This window comes from Camelus ferus, chromosome 1, assembly GCF_009834535.1.
Source record: "Camelus ferus isolate YT-003-E chromosome 1, BCGSAC_Cfer_1.0, whole genome shotgun sequence".
NCBI classification, from domain to species: Eukaryota; Metazoa; Chordata; class Mammalia; order Artiodactyla; family Camelidae; genus Camelus; species Camelus ferus.
Window position 1 is genome coordinate 82,843,970 of NC_045696.1, and position 26,536 is coordinate 82,870,505.

At 38.1% G+C, this 26,536-nt stretch overlaps 1 protein-coding gene and 1 long non-coding RNA gene across 8 annotated transcripts in view; one reads left to right on the forward strand and one right to left on the reverse strand.

Moving 5' to 3' along the window:
* The window catches only part of MECOM (MDS1 and EVI1 complex locus), a 528,305-nt gene that overhangs the window by 427,479 nt on the left and 74,290 nt on the right, over positions 1-26,536 (forward strand). The gene's annotated exons all lie outside the window — the stretch shown is intronic.
* Positions 8,670-26,536, reverse strand: part of LOC116665321 — a 29,866-nt gene continuing 11,999 nt past the window's right edge. Inside the window, exons 2-3 of the long non-coding RNA XR_004321894.1 lie at positions 22,723-22,770; positions 8,670-9,411 (exon numbers count right to left, since the gene is read on the reverse strand). This is a non-coding gene — a long non-coding RNA (uncharacterized LOC116665321). The remainder of the gene's footprint in view (positions 9,412-22,722; positions 22,771-26,536) is intronic.

Genomic DNA, 26,536 nt, shown 5'->3' on the forward strand with positions numbered 1-26,536 from the left:
CTTCACTTCCTATAAACAATGTGACTGGAGAAATTACTCACAGATACAACAAAAAGGGGAAGAAAGGTAAGACGTTTTAACTAAAGCCAATAAGTGAATTACTTTCCCTGAAAAGGTTAAAAATGGCAGATTTATTTTTCGTTGCCATAATATTTGTCTTTGTTGGGCCAGCTATCTGAGGTATTCTCCAGAAGATTCAGAGCTCGTTGAGACGTCACCGCGTGACCCCAGGTCCAAAGTCACAGCAGAGTCCCGAAGGATTTTTCCCTTCTGCAGTTTGGGGACTCAAGGAACCTTAACTGAAGGCTAAGTCTGTTGGCTGAATGAAAGTATTGATAGCGCTGTAGGGAAAGCTTTCAGCGATTATACTGGATTTCCCTCTGCCCTTGGTAAAGGTCAAGTAGAGGACTTTTTAGTGCAAGCAAAAGAGTCATTCATTTTTCACTCTTTAGGTAAAGGACTTATGTCATATTATTAGTGAAAATGTGATTAACTGTTAAAGCAACATAGGTCTTAATGATCTATAAAGCCATTTCTCTCAAAGTTATGGATTCATTGCTCTGCGGTACTAAATATATGTTGTTCTAGGATCGTACAAGTCATGAATACTAAAAATAAAAATAAACATATTTCTTTGATGATGATTTATTACCAAACAATTTGGAGCTAATACATTCGCATTATAGGATGCAAATACAAATGTGACACAACTGAGTGGGCCTTTAAGATGAAGTGTCATTACTTCAGGAAATATGGGCTGTGCCTCAACTTCATCACAGCCTTTGCAACATAATGTTTTGAGAGCCTGTGACTGATGTTTCCACTTGCAGCAGTTGGGTTCTTAAGTCCCGTACTTAGTGAGAGAATGGTTTCATTCAGCCTCGTTGATGACCTAAAAACCCACATGTGGGGATATTACATGCCATTGTGAATTAGAATTTGAAGTTGGTAAATGGGATTGGGTGGCTCCTCTCAGGTAGGACACTGAGTTCACAGTGAGCAGGATGCAGAGGAACGCTGGCAGACTCGGCAAACAATGGTACCACGATCCTGTGTCCAGAAGAACAGGCACCCCTCCTGTTCTGGTGTTAGCATCCCGGATGTACCTGGTGGTTATTTTTCTGTATCAGGACAGAGCTGTCCAGTGACCCCCAGATTACTCAGCAAAGTAAAAAGCTCTGCAGAAGTTGAGTCTGTGTATGTCAAGTTGACCTCGTTTTCTTCTTTATGTCTCTACTTCTTCTCTTTCGAGGTCCACAACTTCTTATTATCACTTCATTTCTCTCATTCTTTCTTCCGTTTACTGTCTTTATCCCCTCTACTTTTCTTTCTTTTATTTTTGTCTCCCCTCTCCTTTCCCCATTTCATCCTGTTTCTTGCTTTCTGAATCAGGTGGTGAGCTGACATCAAGTATATTAATAGTTATATTCTTGGCACTGTTAAGAACTTGCTTAAAGGCTGCACAGCATCCCAACCAGGAGGGCTGGAGGTAGTGCGGCTGCCCAGGTTTCATCCCAGCCAGATCCATGGACATGCGCATTCACACAGACAACAAGCTGGGTGCCTACCTTGAGGACCTGATCACCAAGGGGGAATAAGGGGCCCGGAGCCAGAGATCAGCTCCCCTGCCCCTCAAGGCAGAGTTCCCGTGTGTGGGGGAGGGGGCATTTCATTCACAGATTGGTGAATAATGAAATTGGTTTGATTCACATGGGACATTTGTGCTTTTAGAGGAAAAGAGACTCTGATTCTTTGAATCTTCCTCCGTAAGTTTATAAATATATTTTTTTAGAGGAAAAAAAGAAAGAACTTGCTTAAAGGAAAGAGGTTTTCTGGTATCAAGAGAGAACCATGCTCCTTAAGACTGAATATGTGACTCTTCCCCAATTCTTGTTTCAGTCTTGCTGATTGCTCGAGTCTAAATGGATCATTATTGTCTCCTCAATTTTTTTTCTGTTGGTACAATATGAATAATAAGATAGTTAAGATGGTATTTGTGCAACGGCCTTTAAAAAATAACTTTGCAAGTGGAAAGGAGGACAAAAGGAAGCAAATGATGGAGCAAAGTACACATTATATGAGCACTGCAGACGGCTCTCTGGGTTAGATGGCCCCAGCGTGCGTCTAATTTATGTAGCTGATAACCCAAGTTAACAGACAGCCTGGCACTATTATGGAGGTAATATTTTCTCAAGGATGTACAGTCTTAAACAACTTCTTCCTGTATTAGGTTCATACATGCTTTTCTTTAACATAAAGCAGGTATGTCTGTTCTCTTGTTCCATTTCATTTTCTTGGAAAAATAAATTTATTGCAAGCCAGCTGAATGGAAATTCTGCTTACTGTTTACGACTGAAGTTGCTCTCCCCCTCTCCTGTATTACCCAGGGAATTCGTTCAATATAGAGTCTAATTCCACACCCATTTCTTTATTTTGCCCCTCTCCATCCTTCTTTTCAGGGTTCTGTTTCAAAACCTATATTGCCACAGAGCAGCTGGTAGCACTTAGCAACCACCTGCACAAGTAGTTCTGTTTCCAATGGAAGAAAATTTAGCTTACATAAGGCAAAAAAACTGTAAGGTGTCGGCTTTTCCATTTTTATTTGTATTTGTGTACATTTTCTTACTCATTGATGAATGTTCTGCTAAGTGAAACTTAACTCCTTGGTAAAGAATGAGAAACGGTATGGTATAGCGGTCATTTGTTTCCGTAAGGTTTGGTTAAATTGAAACTCTGTCAGTAAGGCGAGAGGTTGATCATAGCCAGGAAGAGACTCTTAAAATCTGTAACTTCTTTGATGGGTGAGAAGGCACCCTCTTGAATTGGAAACTTCTACCACAATTTTCCAGGCAATGGTCCCTATTGAGGACTTTGACAAGCACCGTGATGTGTGCTGGGTTCCCATGAAAGGCATTGTACAGTCAGACTTTTCATACCTAACAGTAAATAAATTACCTTCCTATTGCTTGGGAATAAGTTTAAATCTCTACGTTTTTATTAAATTGTTCACATAACTATACACTGAATATTGATCGTAACTGCACTAGCAGTGACTAATGTGTCAAGTGGTGACTTTTCTTAAATCAAGGTAGCTATTCTGTAAATGAAACTCCAACCTAAAAGCCGGCCATCTACAAATAACATCTGATGACTAAGTTATGTAAAGCCAACTGCAGCTCATAAGTCATTTCTGCTGCTTACCCCTCTCATTTAATCCTCAGTCACCATTTTTTTCCCCTAGGTAGGTTGAACTGAATCAGAGGAAAGCTATGTCATTTGGCCAAGGTCACTTAGCTAGTCTTTGTAAACTCATCCACACTTCTGGCATAATCATCTTTTGAGCAGAAGAGTTCAGCAGGTAATTTTGTTTTATTTAGGCTTAAAAATTTGGAGAAGCCACAGAATATAGTTATGTAGTTATTCTATCCAGGAATCTGAACAATGCATAAATGCTGGATTTCTTTTCGAATCCCACTGTAAGATGGAAAGGATTCTAGAAGAAATTTAATATGATATCATAGCTTTACAAATTAACAAACCAAAATGTATGACCAAGATTACCCACTGGTTTATGGTGGTGCTGAGACTAGAATCAAATTAAATTCCTTCCTCCCTCCTTCCTTCCATCCCTCTCTCCTTTCCTTCCTTTCTTCCTTTCTTCCTTCCTTTTTCCTTTATTCATTCTTCTTTTCCTTCTCTCCTCCCTTCTTCCTCAGATATTTCAGTCCATATTCTGGGCCAGTTACTACTCATCTAAGCTAGGTATTGGAGATAAACCATAACTAAATCAGATTCCTTCCATGCCCTCAGGGAGTCCGGTCCCTCAGGAGGAATACAGCCAACTGAACTAGTACCATGCTGTCATGGCAAAGGTATGGGCTATTGGATATGGGTGACATTTGGGAGGGACATGCATCAAAATCTAGAGGGAGTCAGAGAAGGTTTCCTTGAGGGAGTATCTCTAAACCAACACTTGAAGGATGATTAACTTTATTCCAATGAAGGAGAGTTACATAGTAGCAGAGAAGAATGTTCAGGTATTAGCCCAGAGGCAAGAGAAAGCATAATGGAGCCCATGCACTAACAGCAGTTCAGTTTGAGTGTGGGAAGGCAGAGAGCAGTGAAAGAAAGACTGATTTGAATTCCCTTTAAAGATAAATTGATGCTTGTAAAACTCCATTAGGAGCTATGACGTTTACAAGATAATACTTAATTATAATAGAATAATCTAGGATAGTGAGTTATAGAATGAGAAGTCCTAAAGCAAAGAATTCAGATTATGAACTTCCCTTGGGGTTTGGAGGAGAAATGGTCATCATGGACCACAGGAAGCAAAGAAATCTTCAGGGAAGCTTTTGAAAAATAAGTAGCATGTTTATAGATTACCTTCTTGCTTTCCTTTTCTCCATGAACAAATAGTCTATACCATCTGTCTCTAGTTCTTCAATTTCCATTCTGTCTTCAGCTTATGGCAACCTCCATTTTGCCTGTAATACTTGAAAAGGGCAGTAATGATCCCCAACAGCCAAATCCAGTGTGTTTGTCAGTCTTTGGTCCACTGTGATGTTCTTTCTCAGGACAGTTCTCTCTTTCTTAGACCCTATTCTTCCTCTGGCTTCTGGACCACTGCTTACTTCTGGGTCCCCCTCTAATTCTGTCTCCTTTTCAGGGTTCTCCTTATCTGCCCCTTCACAGAGCTCAAACGGTCCCCAGGCTCCAGACTTTGGCTGTCCTTCCTTCAGCCAAATGTCCTTCCTTCCTGATTTCCCTGGGTGATTAAAATGCCATCGATGTATCCATTAAGGACTCCCAAAACATTATCTTGGGCTCCACACCTACAGTTCCAAACCTCTTGCTGAACATCTCTACCTGAGTGTCTTGCCCCACTTCAAATGAAGTAAAATCCATCCTCCCTCCCCTTATTCCCATTGCATTAATATTTTCATCATCTACCTTGTTTTTCAAGCCAGCACTTGTAAGTCTGCCTTGGCTTCTTGCATTTCATTTTCTCTTCACCCACGTTCAGTGATTTGCCAAATTTTATACTCTACACTCCAGAGATGTTTCTTGATTCTGCCTGATCCTCTCAAATCATACTGCCTTTCCCTTAATTCAGAGCTTCACCATCTATTGCTAAGACTGTATAAGAATGCTCTTAATGGTCTCCCTTCCATTCAAGAACAACCTTTCTAAACATCAAACCAAAGCTAGTCTTTTATTTGCTTACGGCACTACTCTAAGATTTTGTTTAGGGGAAGAAAGGTATTCTGAGGCTGAAAAACTTCAAAAATTAGGAAGCCAAACTCTATAGCCTGATGTACATGACCCTTAGTGATTTAGCTGCAAACTACCCCCCGCCGCCCTCCCCTAATCTTCGTTCACTCAGAGTCCTCCTGACAGCACTGTGCTCCTCCACGGCTCCCTGTCTTTGTGTGTGCTGATTTCCCCCCTTGAAGTCCCCTGTGTTTGCTCTCCACTTTCTTCACTTTCTCTCCCTGGCAAATTCCTGATGATTCAACTTAAATCTTGCTCTCATAGCTGTCTCTGAGAGAGGAACCTGCAGGGAGACATTCTTCATGAATCTCTTCTACAATCCTTACCACATCAGTTGCCTCCACCCCCAGATTGCTTCTCACCCCCACCCCCCATGGCACAGAGTGAGTCTTACTTATGTTTGTACCCCAGCTGGTAGCCCAGCATCTGCGACGCAGGAGGTGCTGCTCTGTTCACGTGAGATAAGGCTGCTCCTCCTCCTCCTGCTGTTGTTGCAATGACCAAGCCAAAGGAGATTTCAGGGGCAAAAGAGTGAAATATCAAGAACGATATTTTAGGTGTTTAGGATGATTGATCTTAAAGTCAAGTGAAGAATGGGTTAAAAGGGGGGAAGTCTGAGTCAGGGCAATGGGGTCTCACAGAGATTCTCAGAATAATAAGGGATTAATTTATAATCTATAGTAATTATAATAATCTGTGATAAAACATTAATCTAACTGGATTGAAACCTACTGCAGATTCATTGCTGAATTGATGGAATGAGAGAATAGATCTCAGGGAGAAGGGTGGAAGCCCAGAGTCTCTTCATTTTCTTTGGCGATCCCGACTATGGCAATAAGTACTTTTGTCCATTCCCTCCCATGGTGTTTTCCCTCCATGGATCATCTTTCTGGCTCTGCCAGCCCTCTCCATCCCCATTGTCTCGCTGGAGGGGCAGCAGCAGCGTGCTCTTGTTACTGTGTGGCAGACACTGCTATGCACTTCACTCCTATGACCTCATGAAAGATAGTGAGGTAAGTACTATGTTGCCTCCCCTTTACAGATGAGGACAGTGAGGCTCAGAGATGCTAATTCAAAAAAAGCCTCCTTGCTGTGCAGCTGTGGACCCAGGGGAGGAGCACAAGTCTGATGCTGACCTCTCTTCCATTCACTGCTCAGTCTCAACAACCTCCATTTAGCCAAATATGTTTTGGACCAAATATCTGAATATTCACAAGTGTTCAGTTAATATCTTCTTTGTGAATGCAAATTAGGGAAGTTAAAGTTGCGGAGAAATGAGTTCTCCAGATATTTGAAGCGCACATCTTTGAGCCCTGTGGCTTCTATAATGTTGCCGTAAGGATGAATACGTCTCTAAAATCATTAGTCCAGGAAACCAGATAGCCAAACTTGTTGGATTCTTGTCCTAAATCAAAGTAAATTGGCACTAAATGACTCTCTTTTAAGAAAAGTGTATAACTTTGGCACATGGGCTTAACCTCTGTGCTGCCCAAATTAAAGGCAATTTTCCTGCACTTGTGAGTTCTCCCAGGCCTCACATTGCTAGACAGCATCACTGCAGATGTAGACTCACAACTTGCTTCCCTGCTTTAAAGTTGAATCTCTTGACTTTTTTCAAAGCGTGGTTCATGGACCCCATGCATCAAAAATCAGGATACTGTTTTAAAATGCAAATTTCTGGACTCAACCTCGGACCTACTGATTTAGAACCTTCCAGGGTGAGGCCCCAAAACCTGCTTCTCTTTATGAAATAACAGTCATACAAAATAACAGGAGTGTGGTGATGGTCCCTTGAATAAAGTGAGACTAAAAGTGCTAAGCATGGTCGTTAAAGTATGCAGACATTTAATAATAGCTGTTAGCCTTGGCAGCTCTATTTTACATTACGCCCTGCCAAATGCCTTTCAGCTAGTGACCTTCTGTGGTAATTAATCACAAGCATATCAGCTCTGTAAATGTTTAGACTCAGTTCAAGCAGCTCTAGCACCTGCCTAAGTGATCCCTCTTCCTACCCCTCTTTATTTTGTTGTATAGCTTTGATTTGCATTTCTTGTCTTCAAATACATGTAAGTCATTTTCTAAGAGCCTCCTCTGAGCAGGAACTCTACATGGATTTCACTTAATTCTTGTAAGACCCCACAAAGGAGACATTATCAGCCCCATTGCACAGTTGGGAAAGCTGAGACTTTGCTCAAGGTCACAGAACCAGAGAGTTGGGGGAGGAAAGTCTGAATGCCAGACACCTGACCCCATAATCAAGTGCCTCCATAAGCTTTTCCCCAGTATTCCAGGTTGTTTCAGCTTAGATGGCTTCTTTCCTGATAGGTGCAGATATAGCTTTAGTTTAAGCATCCTGTCTAGGACCTCTGGGCACCACTGTCACCCAGGCTGTTTCTGTGGCACATACGTCTGTGGTACTTTTCAGATCCTCACCTTACAAAGTTAACACACTAGGAAGGAAGAGCAGATAAATGGTATTGCTTAAATTTGAAGGCATAATTAAAATCTAGACTTTTTTTAGTAGAATTTTTGTTCATATGTTTCTTTTTGCCAGTTTCATTAACCTAATGTGTGTGGAGTCAAGAGATGAACTTTTCCCCTGGCACTATTACTGATTTTTTTGTCAGTACTGATGAATCGGGCTTTCTGCAAAGATAAGAAATGTTCTATATCTGCATTGTTCAGTACATTTGGCACTGGCCTCATGTGGCTATTGAACTATATGGCTAGTGTGACTGAGGAACTGAATTTAAAATTTTAAATTTAATTAATGAATGTTTAAATTTGAATAGCTTCATGTGGCTAGAGGACACCATATTGGACAGCTTAGGCCTAGATATGTCTACAGGAAGGCACTGACGTCAAGCATCTAAAAATTCAAACCTGAAGCCAGACTGGCTCATTAGTCTGTGTGACTTTTTGCAAGTTACTTGACATCTCTGTTCTTCATTACTTTGACTATGAAATGACAGTAATAACACTATGTGCCTCACAGGTTGGTTGTGAAGAGTACACTGAGCAGTCTTAGGTAAAGACAAGCACAGTGCCGAGCACGTCATAAGAACTCATCCATGTTAGCAGCTGTTATTTTACTATTATTAGCTCACCTTCCTAAAGAATTTGAAGTTTCCTGCCTTTTTATTTGTGATGTGAAATCTACTTAAAAGTGCTGACACCATGGTAGCTGCTTAGTAAATATGTACTGAATCAAATGTTTGAAATCCCTCGGATTTAGGACTTTCGATACAGAGTCTTGGGAAATGCCTTCCCTCCTTCAGATATGCAATAAGGATGTGCAAGTCTGTTTGATGGTCGAGACGAATGAGAAGAAAAGGAAGTGAGGAGGCTCTAATACTGATGAAGAAAAAATAAAATTCTTTCATCTTTTGTCCCATGCAACTCAAATACCTATGATCTAAAAATATTCCTCTCAGATTTGATATGTGAGAGGAGATGATCAAGGGAAGGGACATTTTAACAGGACATGTGATAAATAGCAGGAGGCCATTTCTCTTCTGGGTTATTACAAGTTGATCTCGGTGACTTACTAGCCAGTCGGTATGTAAGTACCCTGTGCATCGAAATAACCACACATACCTAAAGACACTTGTGCACCACATACAGTGTGTGCCTGTCTATTGCATGTATGTGTACAAATATGAATATTGACATTAAAATTAGATAGTAAAACCTTTTGATTTAGTGCCAACTGAGCCTAGCCACAGTAAATTGAACATCTGAGCTATCTTGGCATGCCTTAGCTTTATAAGGCCTTGTAAATGGCTACATAAATATTTTCTAAATGGAAATCATATTAGACCGGAGGCTTAGGGTGCTGTAGATAGGAAAGAGAGGTAAATAATTGCCTTTTTATTTTGTGACCATATTAGAAATGCCAGACAATGGAAAAACTAGTAAAATTAAAAAGGAATTCCTGAAGGAAAACAACGTGCTGGCTCACACAGAGCCTTTCTTCTTCGTCTGCCCTGCCGATCGATGTTGACTACATTCCCAGCGACTCGGTTTCACAGTGAACGACTCAGGCTGCTGTGGGTCTGGGACAGAGATGGCGTGGGGCTGGGGGGACTCAGGAGACACCATGCTGTCAGTGAGTGCTCCTGCCTGCTAAGCCGACAGCTGAAAAAGAGAGACCAACCGCACGACTGAGAGAAATATAATATGTCCTTTTAACGAGTTGAATTTGAAGAACTTTTTCAGGAAAGGGGAACTGAGGCCCTTCTGAAGGGTTTTATTGATGACAGTTGCCAGCCTACACCTTGAAGAGCTGGTAAAAGGTGCCCAACATAGATATTTGTCAGTTTACTGCGAAGAAATTCTCTCCTTTGAAAAACTTTCGGTGGCATGCTACGGAGATGGCCCTGTTGGTACAGCCTTATTTAACTGTTGACTTTGTGTTGATTTTATTATTCAAGTAGGTCCCACCTATTGTTTCAGAGGTCAATGAGCTTTTTCATTGCATTTCATCTGAACCTTAGCCCCTGGTCAACCACACTCTTGCTTCTTAGGCAAACATTCTGCAGCAGCTGGGTTGGAAACTATCATTCCACACATCACAGCAAATCTCAGACAACTTGAGTTTAATTATTCCCTGTTGACTGGCTTTGCCATTACTAAAATCTCTTTTAACACTGACATTGAGAGTGGAAGTGTAGGGTTTCTGAGCTCTCAGCACAATAGCTTTCGCATTAATATCTCACGGTTTATTTCATACAGCAAAGGTCTGTTTGTGGTGTCTAAAATTTGTTTAAACATAAATTGCAAAGAAAGGCATGGCTGACACAATACAGCTCTATACAGTGGAGAGAAAGGCTGTGTGAATAGGCTTAGATACTTTTTAAAAAGTACATTCCTCTTATAAGAAAAAAAAATTTTGCCTTTCAAGTGCATGTCAAAGAGATTTTAATCACCCTTTTGTTTTTGTTCATTTTTTTAGAACACATTTATGTTTTATGACTTTGCTAAATAAATAATGTAGGTATAGAGTATCCCAAACTGAACTTTTCATGATGTTTAACACTCTGTAATTTCGTGATTAATAGTGCCTAATCTGAATGTCCCATGAAAACTTTGTGCAGCAAGAGGTGTTCAGTGTTACTAAAGGTTAGCAACCTCACAAAAGGGACAGTTTAGTGATTGTTTCCAGGGAGCTTTATAGTCTCACAAGTTATAAGAAAAACAATAAAACTTTGGCATTGGATAGCTAGTGTAACATACCGTAGGATTTATCACTACCTAGAAATTAATGCAGAGAGAAAGAACTGAACAATTTATATTTTAAAAATTCATTTTGAAATATTAAACACGGGAGGACCTAGCATGTGGACACAACTGTTTTAAAGATAGTATGTATTTAGTGAATTTTATCTTAGCCGACAAACACCCCCAGATTCCACTAAATAATACACGGCCAGAATCTTCTGCTGCTGTCCTGGCCATAAACTACTTTCCCCACCTGAGCACCCAACTTCTAGCTGATGCCTGTAGAACCCACTGAAATGTGGTAGGATTGACTCTGAGGAACCAAAGTCCTTCTTGATGGTGGTATCTTGACTCTGCTCTATTTGAGAGTTAAGGCACATTACCAATTTCACAAGTAGTATTAAAAAAAACCCAAATCTGATTATGGCTCTCCTCTGTCAAAACCCTCCAATGGTTCTCCACTGCATTCATGAGAAAGCTCAAAACTTACGTCATCACTTACGAGGCCCTCCATCATCTGGCTTCTGCAAACTCCTCTGCCTACCACCTCTCTCCATTCTTTGCCAAACTGGTCCTCTCTCAGTTCCTTAAACTGCCCACAGTCTGTCACTCACTTTGTACATATATGTTCATTCGTTCATTGACTCACCCGTTCAATATCTATTGAGCATTGACTGCCAGGCACCATGCTGACTGTGAAGGGCTATGTCAGAGGATAAAATAGATGTGTTTTGTACCCTCTTGATGTCTATAAACTAGTCAGGAAGCCAGGAACAGAACACATAACTCCAAAAGCTGTCCTCTCAGACTGTGTTTCTCTTGCACATGGCTCTCTCATTCTTATATTTCACATCTCATATTAAACCTCCTTTCCTGGAGAGGCTTCCCTGTTGCTTCCTCCAGGTTAGAGCCTACTGATACATGCTGCAGAAATCCAACAGAATCAAATGAATAGGAATTAGACTTCAGACTTTATGGAAGCCCAGCTTGACTCTGTGGCTTCCCCTTGAGTCTTCATTGGTCATCTTTATTCGCTTGGTGGTGTTTAGCTTTGGCGGTGCAAGGCCGTGCCTAGCTGTTTGGGTGAGGGGCTGGCATGCAAGGTAGAGAAGAGTGTCTGGAAAAGCTGGAGGGAATCGTTTGTTGATTATCTATCCATCACGAGTATTTTACTCCTATTAAAATAGAATTGACCCTCGAACAACATGGGTTTGGACTGCGTGGGTCCACTTGTATGTGTATTTTTTTCAATAAATATGTACTGTGGTATTACATGATCCAGAGCCCCAGATGGTTGATCTGCAGATGTGGAACCGCAGGTAGGGAGAGCTGACTGTAAAGTTATATGCAGGTTTTTGACTATGCAGAGGGTGGGTCCCCCTAACCCTCCCATGTTGTTCAAGGGTCAACTGTATTTGATCTTTATGCAAACATTGTGAAATGAGTAGTAGAGAAAGAGGAGAACATAAAACTACAGTCCAGAACTCTAGAGACAGACCATTCAAATCTGCCGCTGGGACCCCCCGTCTCCTCAGCTGTAATAATGATATTTGTCAGGATTGTTAGGAGAATTTTAGTTATATCAGATCATATTCACAAAGCCATCAAAATATGCCTGGCCCATTTTAAGTGCTGGCTTTTATTGTTATTCCCATGTTGTAGATGAGGAGAAAGGCTTGGAAGGGTTGGGTACCTTATGAAGATCATAAAGCTAGAAATAAAAAACAAAAGAGGCAGGATTGAGACACAATCTGTCCAATTTCAGACTCAAGTCTCTACTCTCTACACCAAAGCAGGTAAATATCCACCCAGTCAGTGAGTGAAGGTGACAGAAAAGGCACTCAATGATTACCAGAAGAGAGTCTGTGTTTAGAAGCCTGAGTTTTAAGAAGTTGTCTTCATGCCTGGTTTCTGTGAATAAAGCCGTGCTTGATTTCTTAAGTAATGGGCAGCAGTGGCCATGTGAGTAATATGCCAGATGGTTGTTTAAATCCCTGGGAAGCAGCATATTCTTCTGTTTAATTTTAAAATACAATGTGTCAGGTTGAGAAGGGAAGATAAGAAAGGAATGGCCTTGTCTTGTGCTGATAAATTGCTTTCTCCAAATATACCTTCAGGTGGACACCACTCTACGCTCTCAGACCTGTTGCCTTTCCTTACAAGGTCCAAGGAGCCATGGTTTAAAAAAATGTATCTGTATTATCCTCATGTGGATATAATGTCTTTTAAAAATTGTCCATAATTAAAACATTATTGATATGACTGATCATTTAGGTATAAAATTAGTGAGTCTAGATTTTTCTTTATATGAAGATTTTTTTCACATTATGTTCTTTACAATTATTATTTTTTCTACCTATCTTTTGTAGCAGTCTAGAGGGTTAGCAAGGAAACCTCTATAATTTTAATGTCATACGTCCATTCCTGTCCCTTACACTAGGAATGTATGACCACGCTGGAAGAAAATGCTTACTGGTAGGGCTAGTACCGATTTGTGCAAAATTTAGTTCCATTTTAATTGAACATCTAATATGAGCCAAGGACGAAGATATAAGACATTTTTTCTGCCTTGGAAATCTTAGCGTTTACTGATAAATGTATACAAATAGATATTTTTTAAATGTAGATAGATTTATGGCTGTGAGGCTGTGGAAACATAGCAAAATGCCTACCACTGGGAGTTTGGGGATTTGCCACACATTTCTGAGATTAAATCTTTAAAATGATGAATATGAGTTAACCAGGTAAATAGAGGGTAGAGAGGGTTGCTGAGAAAGTAGGACCTGCCAAAGCAAAGGCTCAGAACCTGGATGCGAGGACTTACAGACTGGTCTGTACTTGTGGACGGCAAAGCACAAGGTAGGGGGCAAGAGGACCTGCGTTGACACAATTGGTGGGGGCCACATGGAGTGTTTGTTGTGTCGTCTTAAGTTCCTTGACTTCAGACTGTCAGTAATAGACAGTCATTGAAGGATTTTGAGCAGTGAATTAACATGGTTTGATTTGTACACAAGCTAATTCATCAGCTGCATTCGGCAGAATGGGTCTAATGAAGGCAAGTCTGGATGCAAGGAGTTGAGTGTGATACTTAAAAAGAGAGAAAACCAGCAACAGCGAGAAGCACCTGATATGAGAAATATTTAGCATATACAGCTGATGAGGCTCGAGGGTTGGCTAGATTTGGGAAGTGAGAGAAGTATAGAGTTTAAGATGGTGCAAGCCAGAAAAAGAGTGTGAACACAAAATGTTTTCAGAGTTGGCCGCCCTGATTTTAAGATGCCTCTAGGATGACTGGATACCCCAGTCTGGAGTTCAGAGGGGAGCTTGTGGTTAGAGACATCGTTAGGGAGTTACCAGCATAGGAGGGAGAGGGAGGAGTAAAGCTTTGAGAATGGCTGGAAGACAACCTGGGGCCATGTTAAAGGGAGAATGGGCTGAAGACAAAATCCTGGGAGAAACCCAGCATTTACTCAGCAGAGAGATTGAAAATGACCCCAGTGGAGGATCCTGAAAAAGAACCCAGAGGAGAAGGTGAGTCATGAATGTGAAACAAGTAGACCATCTCAAGGAGGCAGTGGCTGTCAGTGTCAGGTGTTGTCATTTTTGCCTGTAATTTATTCGTTCCTATGCTATTTTTGTTTTTACTGCATTTGCTAATTATGAGAATAAATATGATACAAGTAGGGCCAAAATGAAAAAATATGTTCTCTCCTGAAGGGTAGGCTCTGGAAAGATAACATTTTCTTGTAAATAAAATAATTATTATCACAATCCTTTAATTGATAACTGTATGCTAAGAGTTTATACAGTGCCCTGATATTCAATATCATTTTATGTTCACATGAATCCAATAAGAGAAGCATTGAGACCTTACTTAGATTTCTACCCTTTTTCCAATCTAGAAGCTGATTCACTGTGAGGCTAAGGGACTTGTCACAACCAGCTGCTGGTAAGCTACAGAGCTTGGACAATACAGTGCTATGTCCTTAGCCTCCTGACCCACTGGGCCTTCATGATACCATGATAGGAATCCAAATATGGCAAATAATAGTTAGTATATACTCCTTTATCCATGGACACAAAATCTTCACTTCCATTCTTCAGGTTTATTACTTTCCTCCTAGTCATGAGCATTCAAAATCTTCAATTTCATAAAATTACAATCATTAAAATGTCAGTTATCATATAATCTCTTTTCTGTTCCATTTTCCATATCCATAGGAAAAAAACTGCAGTCACAATCTGTTTCTTCTGAGACTGAGTTTACTTGGGGGATAATGTCTGGATTCCTAGGCCTTTAATTATATCTACAAAGATATCTGCAGAAGTCAATAAACTAAAAACCCATAATATAATGGAAAGAAAGAAAAGAAATTGGCATTTGTCAGGATTTTGTAGAATACTGGGTAACATTATGCTGAATAAAATAGATAGTAATCTGTCTAAGACAACTCAAAGAATTAAATCCGTGTCTTTGGAGGTAGCATGATTACATTACCTGATACGAGGTTCTTAAACCTGTTCTTAAACATACTACTTCTTAAAAATGAACAGATCTCTGTGTCAGGTCAAATCATAGGCAGACATTAAAGAACATTTTTTGCATATATTCCTCTTAATAAAAATTTATAACATCCAGTACAAAAGGAGAGTTCCCCTGGTTTCTCATTCCTCAACTCTTTTGAAAGTTGCCTGTTAGATTTCATATGAGTTTCCTGTCTTCTACTCTACTCTGGATGGAGCCCACAGAATTCAGTTTAATTTCCTATTGCTCATTCTGAAGTGACCTGGTGTTCCTTTAGTATTAATGTTTTTTTCTCTTGGGAACTTTCTATTTCACTGGAATCAGTTCTCTGGCTTCCCTTGAGAAAACTAAGGCCAAGTTCTTCCTTGCCCCACCCCTTTATCTATATCTTAATGGTTTTCTCTAGTACTTCTTCCAGGCATGTTTCCCTGTTTCTCTTAATGGACTTTTCCATCTCACAGCAGTTGAGGAATAACTTCTTATCCCTGTTATAACGCATTTTCATCATTTCCTTCCTCTGCCTCAGAGTAACATGGAGTAAGTTCTTGACAAATGAGTATCAAATTATTTATCCCAGTAATCATTTATTTATAATTATTTTTATTTTGTTTTTAATCAATTTATAAATACATTTTAAAGATTATTTTTACACTTCTCTTTTTAAAGGATTACAATGGCCACACTAAATGTTAAAGAGCTTAATAACTGTGTTCTAATGTAATATTTCAAATTTGCATTCCATCAAACATGCATTAGGTACCTACTGTTTACAAACCACAGAACCAGGCATTAAAAGAGATTAAAAAAAATCAGAAGGGCCAAGTCTCCAAGATGAATAAAGTCTAACTGGGAATTCAGGATGAATGAAAATCTAACAATCTACTTCAAATTATTATTGGTTATTAATCAGTTTCTTCATGAGAACTAAAGTAATTTAATTCATTCTTATAATCTCAGCAAATCTTTCTAGTAGAAAAATATAATAGCATTTTACTTGCAGCATTTTCTTCCTCTAGATCATCACTATTGCTTCTCCTTTGCTAAATAAATAAATAAATAAATAAATAAATAAATAATTTTTGGTAGGAAATTGGCATGTTTAAAATTAAATTATGCATGTGTAAACTTAGAGAAGAGAACATTCTTAAAATAATGCAAGGAATTTGTAAGCATACAGTGACGCAAAAATCAAAAGAAATTCTAGGAGCACATTTTTGAAATTTTTCTATTAATTTAACAACATGGAAAGCAGAATATCCATTTTGGAGTTTTATTATATGCGTATGGAAGACTGTTCTGTAATTTACAAATGAAAACCGTTGCCCACTGGATTTAGAATTTGTAGTCTCAGAATGGAGAATAAAACGTCTACCGTGTTGGTCAGTCCTTGGTGGAAAAGGACATTATGGGTAGAATCTCAAAAGCACCAGTAAGTGTATTTAAAATGGGTTAATACATTTAATTTGATTTTCCTATTCAGCTGCTGAGTTCAACAGTGTACACCCTTCTTCAATAATATGAAGGGGAAAAGATCCCCCAGCTGCTACTTTTATTTGAGGGGACACTGAGTTCTCCCAATTGTAGGTAAATTACTGGGGGAATTACCTTTGGAGCTTTGTGCACTATTTCCAGAATTAGAAAAGCGGGCTTAGAATGCAGAGTAAAGAAATCATCAGAGCATTAGCCGCTGTGTGTAGAATGTGAAAAAAAAACTGGCCAAGTTCACATTTTTGGCACTCAGAAAAGTGTGTACACCTTTGAATTGTGCCTTCATTTGATTTGTTATAATTAAGTACCATGGGAAACAATACAATTTGAGGGTTACTTCTGAGAAAACGGGGAGGCTTGGTGTTGACTTTTAAGGTCTGAGTTGGAACAGACAATTTTAATGATTAATTTTAATGATATCGCTAAATCAACAGAGGTAAAAATAGAATGATTCGATCAGAAGAGGGTTTGCAGCATTAAGCATGTATATGAAATAGCTTTTGTGACAGTCTGGGGATTTGATTTCCAGTATGAGCTACATAAATGGCTAAATATAATTTTCCTAAAATATTACTTCATTGGGCCAGTAGTAAGATATAATCTTGGCCTTTGTATTTTGGCTGGCTGACATTTTCTTCTTTCCCATGAAAAAAAAAAAAAAGTAGAACTGCCCTCACCGAGAATTGAACAGAACAGAGTATCGCGCTGCCCCTCTCTGTTTATTAAGATAAACTTCTGATAAGATGGCTAAGCAGGAAGTTGGAATAGTTCGGGGAAACTAAAGGCTACTTCTTGCTCTCACTATCTGGGATATATTATTTTACAGTTTGGAAGCCTATTTTGAAGGTTTCTTTTTGTTTTTGTTTTTTTTTTAAAGTACAAGATGTACTGAGGTTTGAGTGATACTTCAAGTTTCTTTTCAGTGGGTATTGAATAAGTGTGAAAAATGTCAGTATTTTTATTTGTATTAACACTCTGAGGTCAGAGCAAACATTTAGTAACGTGAGAGAAAGTATGCCACTTGGGTTCTGGAATGTTTGCAAAGGACATAGCAGAACGCACTTGGAAGTATAATTACCATCATTTCTATTGGTAAATCATCTTGGTAACATTGATTATTTCAGCCCAAATTAGTGAGATTAATTTAACTTGTTGATAACTCCAGACATTGGTTTTCTTATCATAATTTCAAGCCTTTCTTCTACTTAATGTCTGAATGAAGGCAATATTTCACCTGTGACCCAGGACAAGGTAGTAAGTATTATATTTCTGCTAAAGATCATGTGTAATTTTCCCTCCATTAAATAATAAAACAGAAAACAAATTCTCTTCGATAGCTCTTTTCTCAGCTAAAGCACATTGTTAAATTTAATTTAGTCTATGCTTATGGAGTGAACTTGTGCTAGATAAAGGGGAAATATTACCTATAACTTTGGAAAGTGCAGAAACCAAAATCTGAGCAAGCTTATTTTCCTTTGTTCTTTCCCACATAGAATTTTTCTATTAATAATATGTCTAAATTTAAAGTGGTTGTATGTTATCTGTCAGCTATTCTAAATCATATATATTATGCTTTTACTATATCCTCTGGATTTTTATATGTGTTAAAGAAGTTAACTCTTTGTATGGAAATTTGAATTTTTTCCTGGTATTCCAGACCTTCTATATGACTTGCCAATTGTCTGGTTTTAGTTAGAAGAGCCTCCTCAATGAAAACCAATGTACTAGTTTGTTATCTTTAGCACAGCCTGACTATAAGGTTCAAGTACCAGGAATCTAACAAAGTGGACTAATGAGGTCTCCAGGACAGTTTTGATACGGAAAAAAGAAAAAAGAAAAAAAAGATTAGATGTAGGGTTAGCATAGACTCTTTAAGTCAATATAGGAAATGAATTTAGAACCGTTTTGGTTTGCCCATAACCAATTACAAGCAACTGATGTTAACACATCTGACCTAGTGGGATTTTCATCTAGAAACTGGCAACGTTTACCAATTTCACAGCTACAATTCTCTAACCTAATATCTCTCAGGCCAACCAAAATAAAACAATACCATAATTTTATAAAGACCAAAGTAGCTTAATTTGAAGCAGCATGAAAGAAAAAAACGGATAGTACTGTAAGATGAGAAATGACCAGCATTAGCTCTGGAATTTAAGGCATTTTCAACAAAAACTCATTATGAAACGTCTAAAACTGATTTTAAAAATTCCTCTGAAGGTGATCAAATTATTTAACAATCGGAGTGCAAGTGTTTTAAAGTATCTTTTTTCCTTACCAGTGTTCTCCCATGAGGAGCTGCTATTCTCTTTCATTTCTCAATGATTTTATTTATTTCATTTATTTCACCTATTTCATTTCATGGAGAATATTTTTAAAATATATTATCTTAAGAGGATCAGAGTCAGTAGCTGGGTGGATAATAACACTGTTGATCGAAGTGCGGAACCTGGAAAGACAAGTACTCAAAAGCCATTTAAATGTGTGCATTCTGGTATGTTTTATTAAAACAATTTTGAAGCTATGGGGTGTGCGTGTGTGTGTGTATGTGATATTTACAGAATCAATTTTCCTACATAGGGTTGCATATTTACTCATAGATGTATAGATCACATGTGTATAAAGTAAACTTTCAATTATCCAAGAACAAGTTAACTTTTTTGGGGAGTAGAGGTTGGTGTGTTACAGATTAACCATAGTTAAAAGCAATCATAGACCACTGTTACCATTAAATGACTCTTAATCAGCTACATATTAGGAGTTGTTTATTATTTAGAACTTCACAATAGGTAATAAACACCACAGCATCCTTTCTCCTACCACGTGGGAGATATGTCATATACTGGATTCATGCTATCTTCCTCCACTCTATGCCCATCCTTATCACTTTGCAATGGCCCTTAGAAAAGGCTAGAAGGTCTGATAGCTTGCGATAGGACCGGAGGACGTAGGTGAGGAAGGGAAGGCACAGAGAATAAAAGATACATTTCCATTTCAATTCAACCCCTAAATTTGAGACCAACAAAGAAAAAAGTGAAATTTTCTAGGAAACAAAAATAAATAACAGATTATAAAAATAGACCTTGCTATTTCTGCTATTTCAGTTTACATAATTTATGTCCATTGATGAACGTAGTTTATTTACATAGTTTGTATGCTTAGTGTATGCAAACGTTTGAACTCTTGTTTTCACTCTTTTGGTTGTAAAATAGTAAACCTGTTGTTAAATGTCAGATGCACTTTAACCAGTACATTTGCATCACATAACTATTCTACAATGTTTTGGCTTTTTTTTTACATTGATTACCTTTGTTTTCACATTGAATTGACATGTGTGACTGCCATGCACACCCTCTCCATTACCGTACTGATTATAGTCAGATAAATAGGTACTAATGCATGGATGCATTTATGGACACCCCTTTACCTGGGAAGGGGTTTGAAGATCATTGTGAAATATTTAGTTCTGAAAAAACTCCTTTTGAGCACACATTTGGAGTGATGTTGAGAGGGTGGTAAAAATTTAGGCAGTGCAGATAATGTGTACAGTAACATTCAATAGCATCTTTGAGAAAGCCCCAAGAGATCCTGAAAATCAGAATGCAGTCTGCCCTCCCGTCACACTGTTGTCAGTATTATTCCAGTGTACATTAGCCTGTTGTTTTCTATGGCTGCCACACAGTAAATAAAAAAATCACTAGCATTTTTTAAAGAAAAATTTTAAGTTTTCTTCAAGGATAAGTTCTTTCAGCAGTCACTGCTGCAAGCATTATCTGTGAGAAAGCTGTGATAATGATGGAAAGCTATTAAGATGAACTAGCGACAAAGACCATTGCAGGGGGTGGGGAGGAGAAGAGATAAACTGGGAGTTCGAGATTTGCAGATGCTAACTGCTGTATATACAATAGATAAACAACAAGTTTATACTGTATAGCGCAAGGAACTATATTCAATATCTTGTAGTAACCCATGATGAAAAAGAATATGAAAACAAACATATATGTATATATATGACTGAACTATTATGCTGTACACCAGAAATTGACACAACATTGTAAACTGACTATACTTCAGTTTAAAAAAAGAGGATATTATTTTTTAAAAAAGGAAAAAGGGAACCTCTCCATGCAGGGGGGAGATGGGATCCTTCAATGAGAGTGGAATTCACGATACACATAGTATGGCCCAGCTGTTTGGGAACATTAAAAATCCCTTCACTTAAGCTGTTGAAAGCTGCAAAAAAGACCAAATGTTTTCCATCTCAAAACACATTTTACTTAGCCGTGTTTTGAAAGCTGTTATCTAAACATTGAGAAAAAAAAAAAGCCCAGCATATTTTAACATGATTTCTTCCTCGGGTGCAAATCAGCAGTTATAATTTAATTGAGGAAAGAGAGTGAAAAAGGTAGAAGGAAAAGGCACATTTTATTCTCCTACCTTCTTGTTTATCTTTCCTTAAAGTACTTGAAGGACATAAAACTGGGAAATAAAAAAGTCACCAGCATACAGTTTTGTTAACTTATCTTGTGAACATTAAACATTATGCCTCAAATTTCGTATGGTACATAAAGTGTTTCGCCTTGCAAGATCGTGTATACAGCACTTCAAAAAAGCCAGGACAGCTCACTAAATGTAATGGATGTGTAATGGCAGATCTTTAGATCTCTTGTATTTGGCATGACAACTCCGGGTTCTTTAGGTGCTTTAAACCTGATATCTAAAACCATGTATTTTTTTCCCCAGTGATGAAAAACATAGACTAATTACAAACTTCTCTCATGCTGTAGAGATGGCTTGACCATCCGGTGCCATTGCAACATTTTGATTTCACTATGTCTCCTTTGGTTGCTGAAATTAATCAGTTTCACAACTTCATGTTCTTAATATATTTTCTTGCTAATTTTAGAATGAATACTAGAATGAATACTTGCTGAGCAGAGTCACAGTGGAAATATGTTGTCTGATGGTGCAATAAACAATTTATTTCTATTAACTAACAGTTTTAAGAGATGAAGTCTTAGAAGCTGTCCTATGACCTGCATCCAGATGTAGCTTCAACAAAATCTTCAAGAATACTCATTAGGCAGTTTTAAAAGATACCTTGAAAAAAAGGAACCAATTCCCACTTTAAGACTTACTTCGATAAACCAATTTATTTCCTGTAAAAAATTATGTTGGCTATTATGTTGACAAAACTTGTGTCAGGAAACTTTACTAAGAACGTGGCTTAGACAAGGAATAAATATGACATGGGGTCAGTGCCTTGCACCCGAGATGCAGACCACAAATGGTTTTTGATGATAAAACACAAGGAAGTTTCAAAGAGTGTAAATAATCAGATAAGGAAGCAGAGAGTAAGGACAGACATGCTCAATTTTGGAGGAAACCACCACTAAGAACCCCAGGTGACCTTCTTTGGGCTATGAGACGTAATTATGGTTTAATGACATAATGTTAAAAATTAAATCTCATTGTTTTTACTATCATCCCTATTATGACAGATTTATAGTTGTGGACAAAAACATAAGAAATTGCTTTGTATTCTTTTATTTTTAACCTTCATGTTTTTACACAAATCTAAGGGAAGAATGTAAAATGAGAATAAAAGATACATGTTCTAGGGTCACTCTTAAGAACCTTAAGTAGATTAGAATTTTGCTTCTAAGAAGTGCCCCTCTTCTCTGCTTCAAGTACTGAATTCCTTTTTCACATGTGTTTTCCCAAGTGACTACGATGAAAATACATTAATCAATGAGAGGGTAATTGAAAAAAATGGGTTGATGCCACAAACTGAATATCCATACACATTTGTTCTTACTCTGATTATGACTGAGGCTTCGGAAAATCATGTTGTGTCCCTGGCCTCTGTTTTCACATCCACAAAATGACTGTTAATTACAAATATGCAGTATAGATGCATCTGCGTTCTAGGAGTTTACATTGGTCTTGACAATACCCCTACTGCTTACTTCCTTTACTTATCTGATCTTTATAGTGAAACTGACATTAGTCTTCCTTACGGTCCCTGTCAGTCAGTGGTTGGCTCAGAGCGACCCTCATTGTCAACTCCCAGTGTCAGACGGATGGCATCTTTGGCAATTTACCAGGCCAATCTTTCAGGTCTTTATGGCTGAAGTAGTGCAGCCTCAGGAAACAATCATAGCGGAATATACAGTCAGATTAATCAGGATTTGAATCCCATCTTTAATACTTACCAGTTGTGTGACTTTGGGCAAGTTATTTACTGAGTACAGTTTTGTCATCTGTAAAACAAGGATAACAAACATTTACAAGCTGTTAATGAGTTATTAGAGGAAGTGACGCATAGTAAGTCCCTGACATAGAGTAGGTGCTTATATTTTACCATCCTATCATCATCTCTTGCTTCTGTTACTTCGATAGCTTGCTAAGTGGTCACTGGTGTCCACTTGCTCCACCCCAATATATTTGCCACATTGCTGCCATTGTGGTTCTTTAACGTGAGAATTTGGCAAGGACCATGTCTGGTTTTTCTTCAGAATGAATGAATAAAAGGGTGAAATTAACAAGACTGACTAATGTTAGAAATAATCCATTTAAAATACACTTGATTAAAAAAAAAAGCTAATGGATATCTTTTGTCTACATTTCCAATCAAAACCAAATAATTTATTAAAAAAGTTATTGCAACACAGAAAACTGCAATGGGTGTATGTATTTAGGCATTATGCTATGATTTAAAGGTGTTCTGCAGTTTTGTTGTTGTTTTTATTGTTACTGTTATTGAAAGTGAGTTGACTATGTCTTTGGTTGTTAAACAAAATAGGAAGACCCATTATCTGAAACAAAATGTTTTCTAGTTTATCTACAAAGCATTGTCTGGGTATGTACCTTCAGTATGTATTCAGTTATTCTTAATTTAAGAAAAGAATTATGCCAGAAATTTCATGAGCTAACTTACTGCTTTTATATTTTACCAGAACAATTATTTTTCATTGTCTTTCATTTGTGCTGGCAGATTCACCCAGCATAGAGTACAAATCCATCTGCTATATTAGAATATATCAGGAAAATTGATCTCTTTGTTTAGAACACACACATGAATATACATATATACCTAAGCTACTACAGTCTATATTTTAAAAACTTTGGGGGATGTTATAGGGAATATAAGGAACAATAGGATGCTGAGTTTTATCAAAGAAATTGAAAAAACATTGGAAATACACTTAGCCTAACTCTAGCACATGGAAAGCTCCCAAGGAATACTCCTTTCCACTCCTAACCAGGCTTTGAGTGAGCAAAAGCCCCACCTCTTCCATAAAGCTTTCCCCACCACACAAGCCTTTACGCATCTCTTTCCTGCCGGAATCTCTGTAGCACTTATCATTCAAGCCACATAATTTAGTACTTAATGACTTACAGTCTTGTACTGTTTGCTATTCTTTCAAGTAGCTTAGTCTTGTCTCTCTAAATAAATTGCCTGGGACTTTACAGCAGGGACAATGGTTCACACTAATATTTTATTCCCTCTGGCAGGCATATTTAGTTGGTCATTTGCAACCTGTGAATCAAGAGTCAAGGAAATGAAGAGAGTGATGTGAGACTGGGCTAATATCCCAGAGTTACTCTGAAACCCAAGAGTCCATGTAAAATTATGTGTACATGTATGTAAACATGGCTGTATGTACAAATAAGGAGATTAGAAAAAGAATTTCAAATTAGATGTAGACTTCCTAACTTGTAGCATGTTTGTGATATATTGTCACATGCAAAAAAGGGAAGTTATAGAATAATATATAAATGTAACTATTTTGGTGAAAAAAGTATATATATTTCTTTATTTTGTGTGAGCAAAGAATACGACAAGAAAAAAACACGAGACTGAGTATCAATTACCTCAGAATGATGAAACATGTTTACGTTGTGTTGTATAGTTCATAAAACAAGCATGCATTGCTTTTATAATTTGACTTCAAAAAAATGTTCAAAAATGAAAACTTCAAAGTGAAGTGGAGTGATAAATGAAATTACCAGGTTCTCTAAGGGAAAAAATTAAAATTTAATTTAAATCTAGTTTCTTTGCCTGGATAGATGGAGAAGCACTGGTATAGGAGAAAAAAGAGTTAGCTAAGAAGTTCTGTCTTCCAGGCACTGGTCTACCAGGGTGTCTACCAGCACCTACCAGCACTAGGACCTTGGGCAAGTTCTCTAACATCTGCCACTCTTTTCTCATTTTTATTGTGATAATTTTACTTGTCATGCCTATCATACCCTCTCATGGATTTGCATCATTCATTAATTAACTAGTTTAAATGAAAGCCCCTTGCAAAGGGTAATGTGTTATCCCTACTCTACTCTCCATCACATCTGATGTGGTTTGGCTATTAGTTATGAAAACCTGGCAATCTCTCTGGGAGCCTGTAGAAATAAGCCAACAGCTACTTTATCAGAAGTGGTTGCTGCTCCCAGGAGAGCTCCTGCAACCACAGAAAAAGGGGCAAGATCCTAGTCTATGGAAGTGATGGGAAGGGAGAGAAACATTGGTTGCTAATATTATTACCACATTTAGCACTGATATTGTATTGCCTTTCTTCTAGGTTTGGGCTAACGTTGGGGAAACTCTAGATAAACAGTTTATCAGAGCACTTTTATGTTCAAAGATCAATATCTTAGTCATTTTATACACAATAACAAAAAATCAGCAGACTTTGCAAAGCAACTTAACCTTAATCTGGTACATACTCTCAAACCAATTGAAAACTCATGATCTACTAAGTGATGGCTCTGGAAATGAGAAACAAGTCTTTTTGAAATCTTGTCATAATGTCACCACTCCATACCTTATGATCAGTGTTTTTTTTTTTTCTATTTTCAATCCCAGATAGCCTAAATTCCAACAGGCTTTTTGGAAAGTTTTCCATAATTTGGCCTTATCAAGTCTTACTCATGAATGCTTCTCAACTTTATGGCTCTTGGGATATCCTAATGAGTTTCTTGAGCAACAGTTCATGAGAGGAACCAAAGGCAAGTATTTGTTCCATGGGGATATGAAACCACCTCTTTCTGGCTGCAGCAAGGAAATGGCAAGATGAGGCCAAGATGCAGACTGGGGTTCAGGGGTGGTGCTCCTTCATGGCCCTGGATTCTCTGATAATCAAAGGAAGCCAGGTAACTGAATTGTCCATATCCACCAAAGATCTTTGCCTGGCATTTCTGTTATCTATTGCTACATTAAAAAATTACCTCCAAACTGAAAACAATAATAAACATTTATTGTCCTCAGATTCTATGGCTTAGAATTCAGAAGCTGCTTAGCTGGCTGAATGGTTCTGGCCCAAGGTCTCATCAGGTTGCAGTTAAGACAGCAGCTACAGTCACCTGAAGTTCTGCCTGGTGCTGGAAGATTCGATTCCAGTCACACCCATTCGCATTTCCGGCCCCAGCCAACAGAACAAATTTACACACCCAAAACTGAACAACCTCTACTGAGATCCTCTAGATTCACACCAACATCTTACTCTGCACATGTCCTTTTTCCTTTTTCTTGAATGTTTCACCTCCCATTGTCTTCACATTTTGAAGAATTATATCTCTTCATAGCCTATTGACTAAAATGTACTCCACACTTAATTTCTGTTCAATTTTTTTTTAAAAAACTGTATCACTTCCAAGAGAATCATGAAGATTCCTACTTCGCTTCATGTGCCTTCTTTTGCCTATCTCCAACAATTCCTTTGTTATGAAATATTTCTCCCCATCTCCACCCCCCACCCCCAAAACTGGGATTCCTACATTAGTTGTTAGATGCCATAATGAATTTGCATTCCCATCATTTATTTTGGTTATTTTTCTCTGGTTCTCTATGTTTCCATTTCTGTTTCTCAAAAACAAAATGCTGCCTGAGTGATGGCAGGTACATCAGGAGCAAAACAAATATTTGTTTCTCTTCTGATGTAAAGACATCAATGAAGAAAACAAACCAGAGAGGGTATTTATATAGGAGGTAATAACTGTTTTATAGAATTAGAACTCTCTTTAATAATAACT